Raw genomic sequence first — 16,588 nt, 5'->3', positions numbered from 1 at the left:
GCGATGGATGATTAGCAATAAGAAGATCATGAACTGCACTCTAGATGCTGCACACCTATTGGTTGTGACCGTTGGATTAGTATGGAGGTAAGGGATGACCCATACTTTCAATGGTATAGGATCTATTGTCAATTTTATTGAAGAAGTTGATTCAAATATTGTTGAAAGACAAAATATTCCTTTTTTGGATGTTTCTCTGCAAGAAATTCTCGTGAGATGGTGGGGAGCTCATCGAAACTAGTTTCAAAATTGGGAATCAACTATTTGCTATGTTGTGTCGGTTTAATATTCATGAGAAGAATTCATAAGCTATTCCTATATATGGGGGTTACATTTGCCCTCAAAAGAATGTTCAGACCTGCAACGAAATTTGGAAAAAAATTGGACTTCCTGTTGAGCTATGGGTGCATCAGTTCATTCACACATTAGGGACATTTCTACAACCCTAACATCTAAAAGACGAAATGAAAAGGAAAATAACTAATTGGGAGGCACTAATAGCACAATCATGCAGTCATTTATCCTTCTCAAATGAGGATGTGAAGATAGTTGACGCCTTGAAAGCAGTTAAGAGAGTGTTATTCCCTATTGAAAAACCTGTTGTTGAAGTTAACAATTATGAAGATTGCAAACATTTATATGAGTCTAGATTCCATGGAGCTAAATTAACAAGGAGCTTGAGGTAGATGATTTGGAGGAGCTGAGCCATCTAACATTTAAGGAATATGAAGGTGAAAGAAGTATCAAAGATGATCTTGTTAAAGATGCTCCACATCTGAACCCATTAAATTTGTGGAAGCTTAATATCAAGACTGAAGAAAATCCCAAGTTAGCCTCTATTGGTGACTATTGGGATGAGCAAACTACAAAGGAAAGTTTTGATTTATTAAAGGAATATGAATATCTTTTCCATGGGTCAGTGTCATAACTCAAGGGGATAAAGGGATATTTTGGATAAATGAAAATTGTTTTGAAAATTTATGTGAGGCCAACGAAATATTGGCCTTACCGTTTGAACCCACGCATCAAGGAAAAAGTTAGGAAGGAAATAGACAAAATGTTAGCCGTTGGCCTCATTTTTCTAGTCGATGAAGCTGAATGGATTAGTCCTATTGTCATTCAAGATAAAAAAGACTTAGATGAGATTAGAGTCTGTGTAGACTACCAAAGCCTTAATAATGCCCGTGTCCATGATCCATTCCCAACTCCATTCAGCGATGAAGTGTTAGATAATGTTGTGGGACAAGAAGCCTACTCTTTTACAGATGTGTTTTTTGGATATCTTCAAGTTCGATTTGATAAGGAGGATAAAAAGAAAACCACTTTTACAATTGAATGGGGTTCATATTCTTATGATGTCATGCCATTTGGTATTAAGAATGCGCTAGATGACTTCTCCAAGATTGTTGTTGCTACTTTCAGGGAATATATTCATAATTTTCTTGAGGTCTACATGGATGATTGGACAATATATAGTCTCTTGAAGAAGAATTCTAGTTTGCTATGGGTTATGTTTGATTGCTATAGGCAGTTGCAAATTTCCTTGAATTTAAAGAAATGTATTTTTACTGTGCCTTTTGGTACTTTGTTGGGCCATATTGTCTGCAAAGATGGTGTGTGCAGACCCTACTAAAGTTTCGGTGATCCTAAATATGCCACTACCTACAAGTGTTAAACAAATAAAGTCTACATTGGGGCATATGGGGTATTATAGAAGGTTAATACGCAACTATGATTTAATCACTACACCATTGGAGAAGGTACTGAAGAAGGATAGTGTTATAGATCCAGACCTCACTCTTGATGTTTGTGATGCTTCACTCATGGCCCAGGGCAACCCCGCCTTCCAGACCTGGTCCAAAAAAAAAAAAAAAAAACAGTGTTTTATTCCCTATACGCGACATTGCCCTGAGCTAAATGCATGTGTACGCGGGTCTGTGTATACCCAACCCGCGTATATGTCTTAAAACACTTAAAAAAATTTCAATCTCCTTAATTTCAGGCGGAGATCGCGGGTTTTACCTGCTGATTACCTATTAGTGCCCGTGGCCCAACTATTCCCAATGAATTCCCAATTAAAAAACTACTTTGGGAGAAGTATAAAAAGGATTCAATGGGAAGGCCTAAAGGAGGAAAGAAGAGAGAGAAAGGTTACTATGCTGAGATTTCCCTGACCAAGTCTGAAGATCCTAGTGCCTCCTGCAATTACCCCATTTACAGGAAACCCTTGTTTCCTTGTGTGATGATGTCTATCTACTACTTGAGATATCATGGAGTAAGTCATGGAAGGAGTTTGTTAAAGGCTTGAGACTGGACGAATCCGGAGGACGGTTCCGCTTGGAGCCTGCGAAAGGACGAATCAGGTGAAATTATTCCTTTCTGTACTTTATTTGTCTATAATAATAGAAACACTTGTCTTTGTTCCCGATATAAATCTTCTTCATGTTTATGATATCCATGTTATGATTCATATATGAATGGTTGTTTAATTGCATAACTAACTACCTTTCGATATATTATGAAGATGATTTCTTTATGATGTTTAGTCCATATACTGCTGTACTTTCTTGAATTGATTTTTTTGCAGGTTGAAGGAACAAAAGGAACTCCAAGAGGGTTTGGACCCTGGCAGGATCTTTTCAAATGAAGGACCCCCAGGTACACCCCTTATTGTATAGTTTGCTTATATTAACATTATGGCTATATGGAATGTGTGTTTCTCTGTATAGTTAATCTTTGATCTGCTAGGGTATCAACCCAAGACCCTAGGGGAATTTATCCCTTAACAGAATTGGCGACTCCACTGGGGACAACAGTATTGTTGTTCCTAGTTTGGGTTGGTTCAAGCCAATCAGGGCTCAGCTGTCTATTTGCTTATTGTTACTGTGTAGTATGTTCCTGTAGGAATTTGAATTGTAAGTTTGATCAGTTTCTTCAGACTGTTTTTTGTTTTTTCTTGAAATCTTTTATATACACTGTTTTTCTTATTTATAGAAGTGTATATACGCATGTTTCCTTAAGTGAACCCGCGTATACGTAGGTTTCCTTAGGCTCAGTTGCATATACATGCAACTGTGCATCAATACAATCACATATATCTTGTAATTTTCAAGATTTTTCAAATCTTTTTGTTTCTGAAGGTTTGTCTACTGGTCTAGTTCAGTCCTGAACAGGTACTTTTCTATGTCAGTCTTTAGTTTTACAACAAGTATATGATTTCAATTCTCTCTGATTGTGGAAAGTGTTGGTCTTATTTGTTTTTCTTGCAAACGTCATCGTTTTTGCTTAAGCACACAAGATTTCTTGCTAGGAATCTTGGCTGCTCTGTGTTTTCAGGGTAGAAAGATTGATTTCAATCTTTGTGTCAAGTTTTGTTTTGGTGACTTTTTGGTTTGCATGTCAAAACTGTATCTTTATGACCATATGCTTTTCTTGCTTTCCGAAAGTTGTTGGTTCACACTTTCTTGAAAGTTGTCTTTTCAATCTTTTGGTCTTTATTGCCAAGCTCTTGTTGCTGCTTTTTGATTGTTAAGAGCATTTTGAAACACATTTTTGTTGAGTTCTCACTTGTTTTGTGTTGCAAACTTGCAAAGTGTTTCATTTCCTATTCTTTGATCATAAAGTTTCAGTATTGTTTAGAGCACTTTTGAAAAGTCATTTTTTTTTTTTTGAAGAAAACTTCTTGAAACTTGGTCTGGCTTTCTTGAACTTGGTTTTGATTTAGATTCCTTTTAGTGAATGAAAGTGCATTTTTGTTTGTCTTGAAACTTGCTTTTAGTGTAGAGACGAAAATGAGCATTAGCAACTCATATTCCATCTAAAAATTTTAAGTGGCAAATCATATTGATAAACAAGTTACTTTCATTTCTTGATTTAGAGTAGTCTTAAGTCTTGCATCAGCGTGTACTCATTGCATTAGGATAAATTTGTGCATATTTTTAGGCATCCATAGTTTTGTTAATTTTTGTGAGTGTGAAGCGTGAGTAAAAGAAAAGAAAAGAAAAATTTGTTGCTTTCTTTGAAGTTCCTCTGAACCTAGTAGAAATTTCTTTCATCGAAAAACGAAAACAAGTGCATTTGCATATAGTTTGGTTTTTATTAATTTCTTTTGCATCAAAACACCACTAGTTTCACTTCCACTTATCCCTTGACTTAAAGAATAGCCCATTTAAAAACAAGAGCTAATTAAAATATACTAGAACTTTTTATAATTGTCAAGTTAGACACACCAACAAGTTTTAGGATATTTTAGGGCCTTGGATTAGGCGAGTGGAGAGATAACTCTCCAAGGCCATTTAAACTGTCAAACATAGGAGTCTGAATAGTGAGTGAAAATCCAATAGCGTTAGGGAGACCAGGAAAGCTCCGGATCTGGGAGTTAAGCATGAGGGTTTTTGAAGACAGGGAAGAGAGATACCCCCTCTCCTACTTGTCGGATCTTACCTCAAGACTGTTCCGCCTGGCTTCTGACACGAGTTGGTAACCTTAGTTGCTACTCCTAGGGATCTACACAGGTGGCTGCGGAGGGGAATCCCGTGGCACCTGAGGTCGACGTTGTATCACTCTCAACGGTACTACTGGAGGGCACCCTTGCAAAGCTTGGGGGCTTGCACTGGCACAGGCTGTTGTTAGGAGGTCAGCGTAACTTCCTCTATTACCTTCGCTGATAGAACTGGGCTGTCATTATCCCGTACTATCTTCAGAAGGCCCCTTACTTCACTTTCTTGTATTTTGGTGTCCGGTCCTCATCACCCGGAGCGGAAATACTCAAAAGTTGTTTGACTGGCTGATATCTTTTAGGGACTTTTTAATGTGTGCTTTGTGCTCCTAGTTGGCCTAGCTTTCAATTTTTTGAGTCTTTAGCTAGATCTTAATAAAAAATTCAAAGTGGCTGACCAATCACCTAGACGGTCTCGAAGACTTCGTGGTCTTTCACCACCAAGTTTAGAGCCTTCTCCTAGAAGGCGCAGAGGTAATACTGCTAGTGGGTTTCATCCCATGGCAGCTGACACATCGGGGATTGATCCTCCTCTCGGGGGCATTAGTGTTCAGAATAGGCCTGGTACTTCCATAGAACAAGAGAGGAACACTCCAGTTCTTTCTCGAGTTCTCTTTCAGACGGAAGATAACATAGAGGTAGAAGAACTCCCAGAGTCGTTAGCGGCTCCGAATTCTCCCCTACCTTCTAGTTATCCAGAAGTATTACGATACGTTGGGACTCCAACGCATAGACCGTCAAGTCCAGGTCACATTACACACTTACCATCGATGACCACTACTGGAAGCATGGCTTCTACTACAAGTGCTACAACTATCCAGACTCCAACATCAGTACAGGGGGGAGGAACAATTTCCATCCCCTCTGCTTCTTTATTTGGATCTTTTGCTAGCACATCCTTAGTTGGGTCTACCTCCATTCCTTATACGAGTGGAAATTCCCAAACCAATGCTTTTAGTTCTGGATTTTTTTTTCCGTTTGGCACCCATTCACTGTGTATTCCATTAGTTCCGTTTAGTGCCTCCACATCCATGATGGGTGGATCGACTTCATTCTAGGGTTTCCTTTTGGAAGTGGTCATATACCACATTCCAACACGACAGTAGGATCTATGCCTTTTTCTTCTACAGGACAAAGCAGTAATCCTTTCCAAGGTTGGGCTAACCCTGCGGTTAGTGGCATGGGAACTGGGAATCCGTTTTTCAGCCAACAAGGGAATGGGCCGTACTCCACAGTTAGTTCATTTCGAAGTATTCCTCCCTTAGCTTCTGCTTGGAATCCTTATCAGGGGTTATCGACTCCTTATAATCCTTTAGGAGGAAGCTTTGCCGGTTATGGAGGTTTTGCGGCCGGAGTTGGTCAAACTCCGAGTTTTGCTGGATCACAAGGCTTACCTTTTGGTTTAGCTGGTTCTGTTGGATACTTTGGGTAGCCTGGTGCCTTTCAAAATCTAGGCCAATCTTTTCAGAACTTTGGGAGCTCCACCCAGTGTGGGTGGAATCCCCAAGGCCCTCCTAGGCTTCCTTTTCTGGCAACTTTGAACTTGCCAGATCTCACAAAATTAACAAACGATCCAATCAAATACAACCCGGCCTGGCCTCCGGTCCCAACCAAACTCCCTTCGGACATTCCAAAATTCGAAGGGAAGGGCGGTGAAGACCCAGGTGACCATGTAACCACATTCCATTTGTGGTGCTCATCAAACTCCCTTATTGATGACTCAATTAGGTTGAGACTTTTTCAACGCACCTTGACTGGTAATGTGGCCAAGTGGTATATAGAGTTTCCAGGGGGCAGCTTTACATCTTTCGCTGACTTAGCTAATATTTTCTTAAATCATTTCTAGTTGCCTGTCCGTTATGATGCCAGAATTGAACTTCTGGCCACTTTTCGTCAGGACACGACAACTCACATTTCTGACCATATTCAGGAATGGAGATGGAGAAAGAGGCTCATTAAAGCCGAAATCCCTCCGGAATACCATCTCGAATGGTTTTTGAAATCTTTACAACTTGAAATCTCTAAGGATGTCTCCATGTCCGGAGTCTATTTTGAGGAGCAAGCTATTTTTAGGGCCCAACAATTAGAATTGATTTACTCTCAATCTGGGATCCTACAAAAAATCTTGCCAGATGCTCCTGGGTCTAAGGTTGATATAGCCAAGTCAAAGCCAGGTCCCCATGCGGATGGTATCGTTGGATCGGTAGACACAAATGCGGTGAACTTGTTGAGCCAATTGCAGCAGTTGTCTTTGCAAACTGCTCCTAACAACCAAGTCACATCGTCTAACCCTTCGTCTTCCCAACCCTCTTCGATTAATGCCGTCCAATCTGATAACCCCAAAGGAAATCAAAATTCCAATGGGAAAAAGAAAGGACGAGGTAAGAAAAAGAGTCAGGATGGGAAGGCTGACGCAAATAAATCCGGCAATAATGCTGGTGGTGGTAGAAATGAGTCTAAAAAGAAAGTTAAGTTTCCATGCAAGTTATGCAATGGAGACCATTTAACTCATCTCTGCCCCAAGATTCAAGATGCTCAGTGCTTGTTAGGGCAGCAAGGGACTTCTAGCTCTCAAGCTGTGTTAACAAACCCTTTTCCCCAAGGGCAGCAACTTCTTGCTAGCGCAAGTTCAAACCCTGGTACCTCCACAGGGGGCAACTAGGAAGGGGAGAAATCATCAAATGTTTTCATGATGGGTTCTAATGTCCATGTGGCCACTCGGTCATGTGATTACGGTGAAGTTGAAACTTCCAAGGACAAAACTGCTCCCGGAAATACCGACCTTCATATTGAGCGACCCCTTGTCGAGACTATACCACGGATACCGAAAGGTTCCGCTAAACACGCGACTATTAATCCTAATGCTAGGGCCACCTAGAATTACTCCATTGTTGAGGATCTGGCTCAGAGTCCATGCGCCATGTCTGCTTTAGAGGTTCTCCAGTTGTGTCCAGCTCAACGAAGTGCTTTACTTTCGGCGATTGGGGCAGTTGATCCAACTAACTCTTTAGTGCTCACTTTCGACATGTTAAATGTCAAAAAGCGACTCCCTCATCATATGGCTTTCCAAATAAAGTCTACATACCGGAAAATTAACATTTTTCATACCGTTATTGATGAAGGAGCTTCCACGTGCGTCATGTCGATGTCATGTTGGAAGGCTATTGGATCGCCTTCGGCTGTTCCTTCACCTACCCTCCTGACTACATTTGATGGGCATTCTCATAAGCGCATGGGATTATCCTAGCCTTTCCCATATGTGTTGAGGGGAAGGTTGTCAATATTGAAGTAAAAGTCATTGATGCTAACCTCGACTAAAATCTCCTCTTAGGAAGGAACTGGGTATACGAAATGGACACCATTGTTTCGACTCTGTTTCGTGTCATTTGCTTTCCTCATGAAGGGAAAATTGTTAAGGTTGATCAATTGGATTATTGTCCAATCAATCCTCAAGCAACTTCTGACTCTACTGTGCCTTTAGTAGATAACCCTCATCTGCCTACTGAGAATCTAGGAGTTGGGATGTATTCCTCATTGATGGGTACCTTTGATTTTCCCTCTCCTATCGCTAGAATCAATGTCATTTCATCATCTAAGGAGTCTCCTCGAAAAGAGTTCTTCCGAACTCATTATTTTTCAGACCCTTGGACCTTGCCTTCACCTACGACCACATTAGCTGAAGGACAAGTTAATGGAATGGCATTCCCTATGTCTGTAGTTGAGCTTAGATATCAATCTATCGTTAACTCTGCAGACAACCACTCTACTCCTTTTTCTGAGAAAGAGATAGATGGTGATATGGCTCATCCTCGGACCCTTGATTCCAATTCTATGTTGGATTGATCGGATATTTTTTTTCCATCTGATGAAGCGATATTCGAAGCAATGACAGCTGTAGACCGACCTTTGGAAGATTTACATCGTAGGTCATGTTTTCATCCTCCCTTGCATGAAGTCGAATCTAGGTCCTCCAGTTTGACTAGCGATGTTTGTACGATTCCTTTGGCTTCAACACAATTATTTGCCGAAGGAAGTATATTGATTGGTTCGATACTTGTACCGATAAACATCCCTAGGAGTAAGTGGGCGGAGCCCCCTAACGGGCTCTACCTTAAGAAGTACTTTGCTTAGCAGCTAGGCAATGGCTTCTTTGTACATTGTGTATATTTGTACATATCTCATTGAAAGTTTTTGATATCAACACTTTTTGGTCTGCTGTGGCAGGTGTTGATGGATGACTTGGTCTATTTTGGATTCGCCGATGGTGCTAGTCGGCACACTCGGAACCTCACTTCCGCAGCTTGGGTACTCTACTATCCAACTAGTCAGTTGATGGTATCAAGGGGAGTATGCATTGGTCCCGCTTCAAATAATATGGCTAAGTATACTGCCGTCATTAATTTACTATCCGAGGCAATTTCTCACGAAATCAACTCGTTGGTAGTTTATCTTGATTCACAATTGATAGTGTCACAATTGAATAACATTTATTAGGTAAGGGATCCATGTTTATATCGCCAGTATTTAAGGGTGAGGTTGTTGCAAAGATCATTTACTTATATTAATTATTTTCACATTCCAAGATCTCATAATTGGTTAGCTGATTCTATTGCTAATCAAACATTAGACTGGCACATCAATCATTCATCACAATAAAATCAAGCATCAAAAAGTCGAACTGTATATATATATATCATAAAACATCTCGAGTGTACATAAGTCTATCCAAAAATAATATACAAAATTGGGACTCAAATGCCCATAATTATGTCTATTACATCTAATGCCCCGGCTTAGGATGAGCGGCTAAGTAGGCAACTACTGCATTGCCCAAACGCCTAAGAGTGTGGACCCAGTCTTGTGGCATGCCAACCACATGACGCTGCATATCTACTGGAAGATCCTCTACGGCTGCCATCGGTACTCCATGAGTCAGTCTCACCAAGTGTCGCTGAACTGTGTGAAGTAGTTGCTCTATGTCTACAGCTGCCTCTTCGGCCCCTCGGCCGCGACGTCTGTGCCGTGGGAACTCATCTGGTCATACCGACCCAATATCTAGAACATGATCATCATATTAGTCATTTGAATCCTATCAAAAACATTTTTCAAAATTCATTATTATATTTGAAAAATCACAAAAAAATCATAAAATCAAAAAACACTTACCAATGTCGCCCGATGCTGCGGTCGGTGGTAATACTATATTGGGATCTCCTCGAAAATCCAAACCAGTATAAGGGTAGTCATCTATGGTGATGATCTGCTGATCCCACCAGGAAAATAAGTCATCGTCAAATGCAATATGTGGGACTTCCCCACCTCCTAGACGTTTCATCAGGTCAACCCACCTACCCATTCGTGGATCTTGTGGGGTGCTGATTGAAACCGGTACTCTAGGACGAAGTGCAGGGACCCTCTCAAAAAAGAAAGAACACAAAATAGTCCCATATCCGAAGTTTTTGGTCTGCCCTCTCTTGATGGAAGTGAGCTGTCTTTTTAGGCTGGCCAGAAGAGGAGTACACCAGTCGAATACGGTGGTGAGACAGTCTACCGCCAAGCTCATGGCTAGCCGTGATTCCTGGTGCAGAGAAGCTGATCCGTTCACTCTAGCTATGGTGAACAGGATTATCCTCAGCGATAAACTCTCCACATGTGTGATTGAAATTTGACTTCCAACCTTTTTTGGATGTCGCAGGCAATATATATGTACGTAGTCCTCGATCGAGAGACTGCCTCGTGTCCTGCCCCTGGAATGTACTACCTATCCCCTTTGGGAAAGGCCTGTGATGAGATAAATATCTTCCACTTCTATCCTGAGTGGCATCTGGTCAATCATAAATGAATCATCCTCGATACTTCAGTAATCAATGAGCATCTCAAGAAGAAGTGTGTTTGCTTTCATATTTGGCAATTTGAAGAATTTTAGCAAACCACATCCCCATAAGGCATCCAAAGCATTAGGATCATTCATGAACTCATCATCCACCGAGGTATGCTCTCTTTCTCACCAAGTGACTGGCATCCTGAAGAAAAAATGATTTTAGACCGTTAGTTTTTTGTTTGAATTGTTCACGGCGTATACGCGGGTCCATTTACACATAGTCGCGTGTAGGGACCGTGCGTACGTGGGTTTCATATATCCAACCCGCGTATACGCCGCGGTGAAATTTTTGACAAAAAATTCAACGGTAAAACATAAATTATAAATTATAAAACTAGTCACAATTACCTGGGGATTTTGGAAGAATCTGAACGGTTGAATTTGGCGTATGGAAAAGTTTGCTCCTTTTGCTCCACTTCTCTGCTCTCAAACTCATATGGTGAAAATGGTGAGTCCAAAAACTCTTTTATAGGCTTTGAAATGCAAATTTTTTTCAAAACTTAATTTTTTTGGTCTCATGTAACTTTTAACTTGGGAGCTTGGAGTGTCGAGAATGGTTTGACTTTCAGGACATTTTGGATGTTTTTTCGATGGTTTCGAGACGGTTCCATGACTGCTGACCCGTCATGGCAGGTATCGTTTTCTCACTGGCATATAGGTTAGGGAAGCCATTTTTTTCATTGCATTATGCATACTAGTCTCCATTTGTTGATACATTTGCCATAGGGTCGATCACATCATGTTATGGTTCGTAAACCATCTTCACTCTCCAATTCTTTAAATCATGACACGATGGTAGAAGCCATCCTTTACATGGGCACTGTAGTTAGCACCTCACTGACATTTGTTGCCCATGCTACTCCGATTTGAGTAGGCTCGGGAGTCCTCTGTAATCCTGCCATGACTTACGTGATGAAGACTCATTCCTCTTTGCTTCTTCGCTTCGTTCTGGCCTTATACCCTAGAGGCTCCTTTGTGTTGAGTTGTACTACTGCATTGCATTTTTACCATTTGCACCTTTTGGCCTTAAGCCGACTTCACTTGGACTCGTGTTTAAGCCAAATTTTGACCTTGATGACTGCAAAATCAAACTTGCATAACTTTAACTTCTACAACTTGACACACCTTGACCCGTGGAAGGAACACACCTTTGAGTGTCTTTGACCAGTTTTTCGCCTCCCTGCATTGAGCATAGGAATGTTCCAATCCTAGGAACTAGATCATCTGCTTCACCGACACTCGTTCTTTCCACTATACTATATCATTCTTTTATTCTTTTTCCAGCTTAACAGAAAAAGACAAAAAAAATATATATTCCAAAAAAGAGCGGGAACAGGACAATATTTCCATTTATTGTTGGCAGCTAGAGTCAATCGTGTCACCCTTGAACAAAGCACTCAGAAACAAAGTCTCCTCCGTTTGGGCGGGATTTAGTTTGATTTAGGTACGCCTTAACCTTGTTATTGAGTCAGTTCTCCCCTAATTGGTTATCTCTTCCAGTCATATGGAGGGTTCGTTCGTGCCTCCTGCATGACGAACTTATACAGAGTCATCATATGTTGCCACATAGTCATATTGAGTCGTGCTTTTGTTCAAGGGAAGTTAGCCTGAGTCGGCCTCTCTACGGTATCTCTTAACTCATTTTTCAGTCGGCCATCCCTGGTTGTCAGTATCATGTCTATCATCACATCAGCTATATTGATCCTTTACTCGTGCCGGTTTGAAAAGGTCACCATTAATTCTTGCTGGCGGGTCTTGTCCTTATTGACGACGATATCTTGCTCTGAGGACAGGCCTAGAGCTGCACCTTGGCCCTATTTTCATTATTGATAGGTCACCTTGTGCTCAACATCGATCAGTATCATGGGTCTTTGACTGAGTGGTTTCCCTTGTGTTCGACATCAGCTTACATTATCACACATTGGGATTCATGTAGTACCTTGGTTTCCATTTGACCCTATTGGTGGATACCTCACCTCTGTGCCAGCTTTCATTATTGGTTGGTTTAGGGGGTTTCTGTCGTGCGCTAGCGACATCTTGTGTATGCCGGGAATGTACTTCGGTTGGGTTACTACATCTTTCTTCGTCAGATTCCTTTCACATTATTGGCCTACGGGTTACACTCGTGCTAGATTGATGAAGGATGCCTTAATGCCTTCCTTCTAGCGGATCTTTCCCTATCGACTTCGACTCATTGCTCTGGGGCAAAGATCTAAAGTCCATTTGGCAGTACCTTGGGGTTTGCAGTCATTAGTGGCAGATCCTTCGCTATCGACAGTGGGAAACTATCATTGTCTCCTGATTGATAGATTCTTACAAGTGTTCGACTTCAACTCATCCATTCACACTTGTTAGATTGTACTGGGTACCTTGATGCTCATTATCATTATTGGTGAGTAGTCTCGCGTTTGTTAACGGTATACATCAATGACCGGTAATCAAACGATTTCTCACATGGTCGACTTCAGATCATTTATTCCCATGGTGTAGAAATGTACCATAGCGGTCGGTGAAGACCTTAGGTTGCATCAACATTCATTGGTTCACTTGACAGTTGCTCCTGTTGCTGCTAGTTGATACCATTCCACCTTATATGTTGCAGTCAATCATGGCGACATTTTATATGCTGGCACCTGAGTTTTCAGTGTAGTACCATCCTATTCCATCATGTTCAGTTGGTACCTATTGTGATCAGTCTTTGATATCAGTGATCCATTTAATTCTTCAGCATCATTGACATTCTTATATGTGATATTCAGACATGTACTTGTTTGATCGTGATCAGATGATCCATTATGTATTTTCCAGTTCTGTATACTTGTATACTTAGTGGATCCGCTTGTACTTGATATGTGGACATGCTTTACTTTCTTGAGCATGGGTATGCCCGCCTCAGATAGTGTTTCTTTTTGATCTCCTTTTGTGGCCTGGCAGGCTGAACTCTGGTGAAGTCCTTCTCAGTTTTTGGCAGATTTCCTTTCCGTGAACTTGCTTAATACATTTCGGCCATCATGTACCACTTCTGACCTCATATATTAGGGGGCATATGTTATAGCTCCAAACCTCACTCTTGATGTTTGTGATGCTGCACTCATGGCCCAGGGCAACCCCTCCTTCCAGACCTGGTCCGAAATTAAAAAAAAAAAACAGTGTTTTATTCCCTATACATGACATTGCCCTGAGCTGAACGCATTTGTATGCGGGTCTGTGTATACCCAACCCTTGTATATGTCTTAAAAAACTTAAAAAAATTTAAATCTCCTTAATTTCGGGTAGATATCGCGGGTTTTACCTGCTGATTACCTATTAGTGCCCGTGGCCCAACTATTCCCAACGAATTCCCAACTAAAAAACTACTTTGGGAGAAGTATAAAAAGGCTTCAATGGGAAGGCCTAAAGGAGGAGAGAAGAGAGAGAAAGGTTACTATGCTGAGATTTCCCTGACCAGGTCTGAAGATCCTAGTGCCTCCTGCACTTCCTCCATTTACAGGAAACCCTTGTTTCCTTGTGTGATGATGTCTATCTACTACTTGAGACATCATGGAGTAAGTCATGGAAGGAGTTTGTTAAAGGCTTGAGACTGGACAAATCTGGAGGACGGTTCTGCTTGGAGCCTGCGAAAGGACGAATCAGGTGAAATTATTCCTTTCTGTACTTTATTTGTCTATAATAAAAGAAACACTTGTCTTTGTTCCTGATATAAATCTTCTTCATGTTTATGATATCCATGTTATGATTCATATATGAATGGTTGTTTAATTGCATAACTAACTACCTTTCAATATATTATGAAGATGATTTCTTTATGATGTTTAGTCCATATATTGTTGTACTTTCTTGAATTGATTGTTTTGCAGGTTGAAGGAGCAAAAGGAACTCCAAGAGGGTTTGGACCCTGGCAGGATCTTCTCAAACAAAGGACCCCCAGGTATGCCCCTTATTGTATAGTTTGCTTATATTAGCATTATGGCTGTATGGATTGTGTGTTTCTCTGTATAGATAATCTCCGATCTGCTAGGGTATCAACCCAAGACCCTAGGGGAATTTATCCCTTAGGAGATGGACATTTTGTGTGGCATAAAGAATGTGATGCTACTTTCAACACTTTGAAAGAGATACTTGCCATCACTCCAATATTGGTTTATCTAGATTATAATAAAGAATTTCATGTGCACAATGATGCATTTGGTATTGCTTTAGATGTTATTTTGGCGCAACTTGGTGAGGGTAACCTTGATAATCCCATTTATTTTTCTAGTAGAGAACTCTCTAATGCTAAAAGAAATTATAACCAGGGAAAATTTTAAGGATGGAAATTTATCTTAAAGTTTAGAAACCATGGCAAATCCCACTAGTCCATAATATGAAATCTATAAAATGTTTGGAGATATTTTTGTAAAAATATTAAAATTTATAATATTTTTATATACTCTATATATAATCTTTTGGCGATTTTTAGGGTAAAATAATTTCATTCTATAAAATTTGGGCGAATCATTTTTACAAAAAAATGGAAATTAGCGAATTTTATTTTTGGAAAAAGTATAGAAAATTAGCCCATGGGAGAATATTAGCCCCTAAAATTTTCCCTGATTATAACACAATTGAGCATGAAGCTTTTGCTATGGTGTATTGACTTCGAAAGTTTAGGCATTGTCTACTTGGAGGTCCTTTTAAGTTCTTCACTAATCACTCTACATTAAAGTATCTTGTTAACAAACCTGTTCTTGAAGGAAGGATATGTAGATGGTTGTTATTTTTCCATGAATTCTCATTTGAATTTATCATCAAACCAGGTCACAATAATGTGAGTTTAGATCACCTTTCTCACTTGGAATCTAGAGAAGTGGGAGGATCACTTGATGATTAGTTCCCTTATGCTGATTTATTTAGGATTGAAGCCGTGTTGGATTATCTTGAAGATATTGAGTTATTTTTACAACTGGTAAGTGCCCAGATAACTGTACTATAACTCAAAAGAAGCATTTGGTGGTACATGCTGCAAATTACTAGTTAATTGCATGCCAATTGTACAAGATGTGACTTGACCATAGATGACCATGAGAGAGATGCTGTTTTATGGGAATGTCATTGTGGTGTTGCTGGATGTCATGTTGGAGGGAAGGCAACTACAAGGAAATTGTTGCAAGCTAGACTATGGTGGATGACTCTTTTTAGAGATGCCAAGGAGTATGTTACGAATTGTGATGTATGTTCAAGGGTTGGAAGACCTTCCCATTGGGATGAACTTCAACTGCATCAAGTTAGAGTGCTTGAAGCCTTTGAAAAGTGGTATATTGATTTTGTTGGGCAAATAAATCCTCCTGCGCGACACTCACATGCTCATTATATTATCACTGAAACTGATTATTTGACGTGTTGGGCTGAAGCAACTTCCGTTAAGGATTGCACCACTAGTACAACTGCAAGGTTCATATTTGAGAATATTATTACAAGATTTGGTTGTCCAAGGAGTCTCACAAGTGATCAAGGCTCATATTTCATCAATGAAACTGTTGCTACATTGTTGCGGGAGTTCATGATTCAACATCATGAAAGTAGTCTATATCCTCCAAAAGCGAATGGGACCGTCGAAGCTTTTAACATGATTTTGGAAAAGAGACTCATGAAAGCATGCTCTACTAATAGAGATGACTGTGATGAGAGAGGTTTTGCTACACTATGGGCCTATCAAACTACTGCCAAGCGCCTACATAAGTATACTCCATTTCATCTTGTGTATGGAAGAGAAGTAGTGGTACCTACTGAATCTATTGTTCCTAACTTGTTCATCATGCAAGACACTAAAATGTATGATGATGAATCCATTCCATAATAATTGTAGGAGTTGGACGAGCATCATTTTCTTGTAGATTTTCATCAAAGTGTTGAGAAGGAAAGACTTAAATCTTGGCATGATCGACATATCAAAAGGAGGTCTTTTTATGTGGGAGACCAAGTACTGTTATATGATAGTAAGTACCTTAAGCTTATTGGAAAATTGCAAATGCATTGGCTAGGTCCTTTCTTTGTTGCGAAAATAAGAGAGTCTAGAGCTGTTAAGCTCACACAACTTGATGGAGTTATTATGCCTGGTTGGGTGAATGGCACACACCTGAAGCCCTACTATGGTCATTGATTTTGTTATGCTTTCTTTACTCTCAGGCAGAGGGTACAAGTTAGGTCTAGGATTGAGTTAGTTGCATCAT

The sequence above is a fragment of the Pinus tabuliformis genome, chromosome X (genome assembly GCF_031772625.1).
Source record: "Pinus tabuliformis cultivar Carrire ecotype Pingquan chromosome X, CPIR1, whole genome shotgun sequence".
Taxonomy (NCBI): domain Eukaryota; kingdom Viridiplantae; phylum Streptophyta; class Pinopsida; order Pinales; family Pinaceae; genus Pinus; species Pinus tabuliformis.
The sequence above is the reverse complement of the archived record's forward strand: the minus strand, read 5'-3'. Positions refer to the sequence as shown.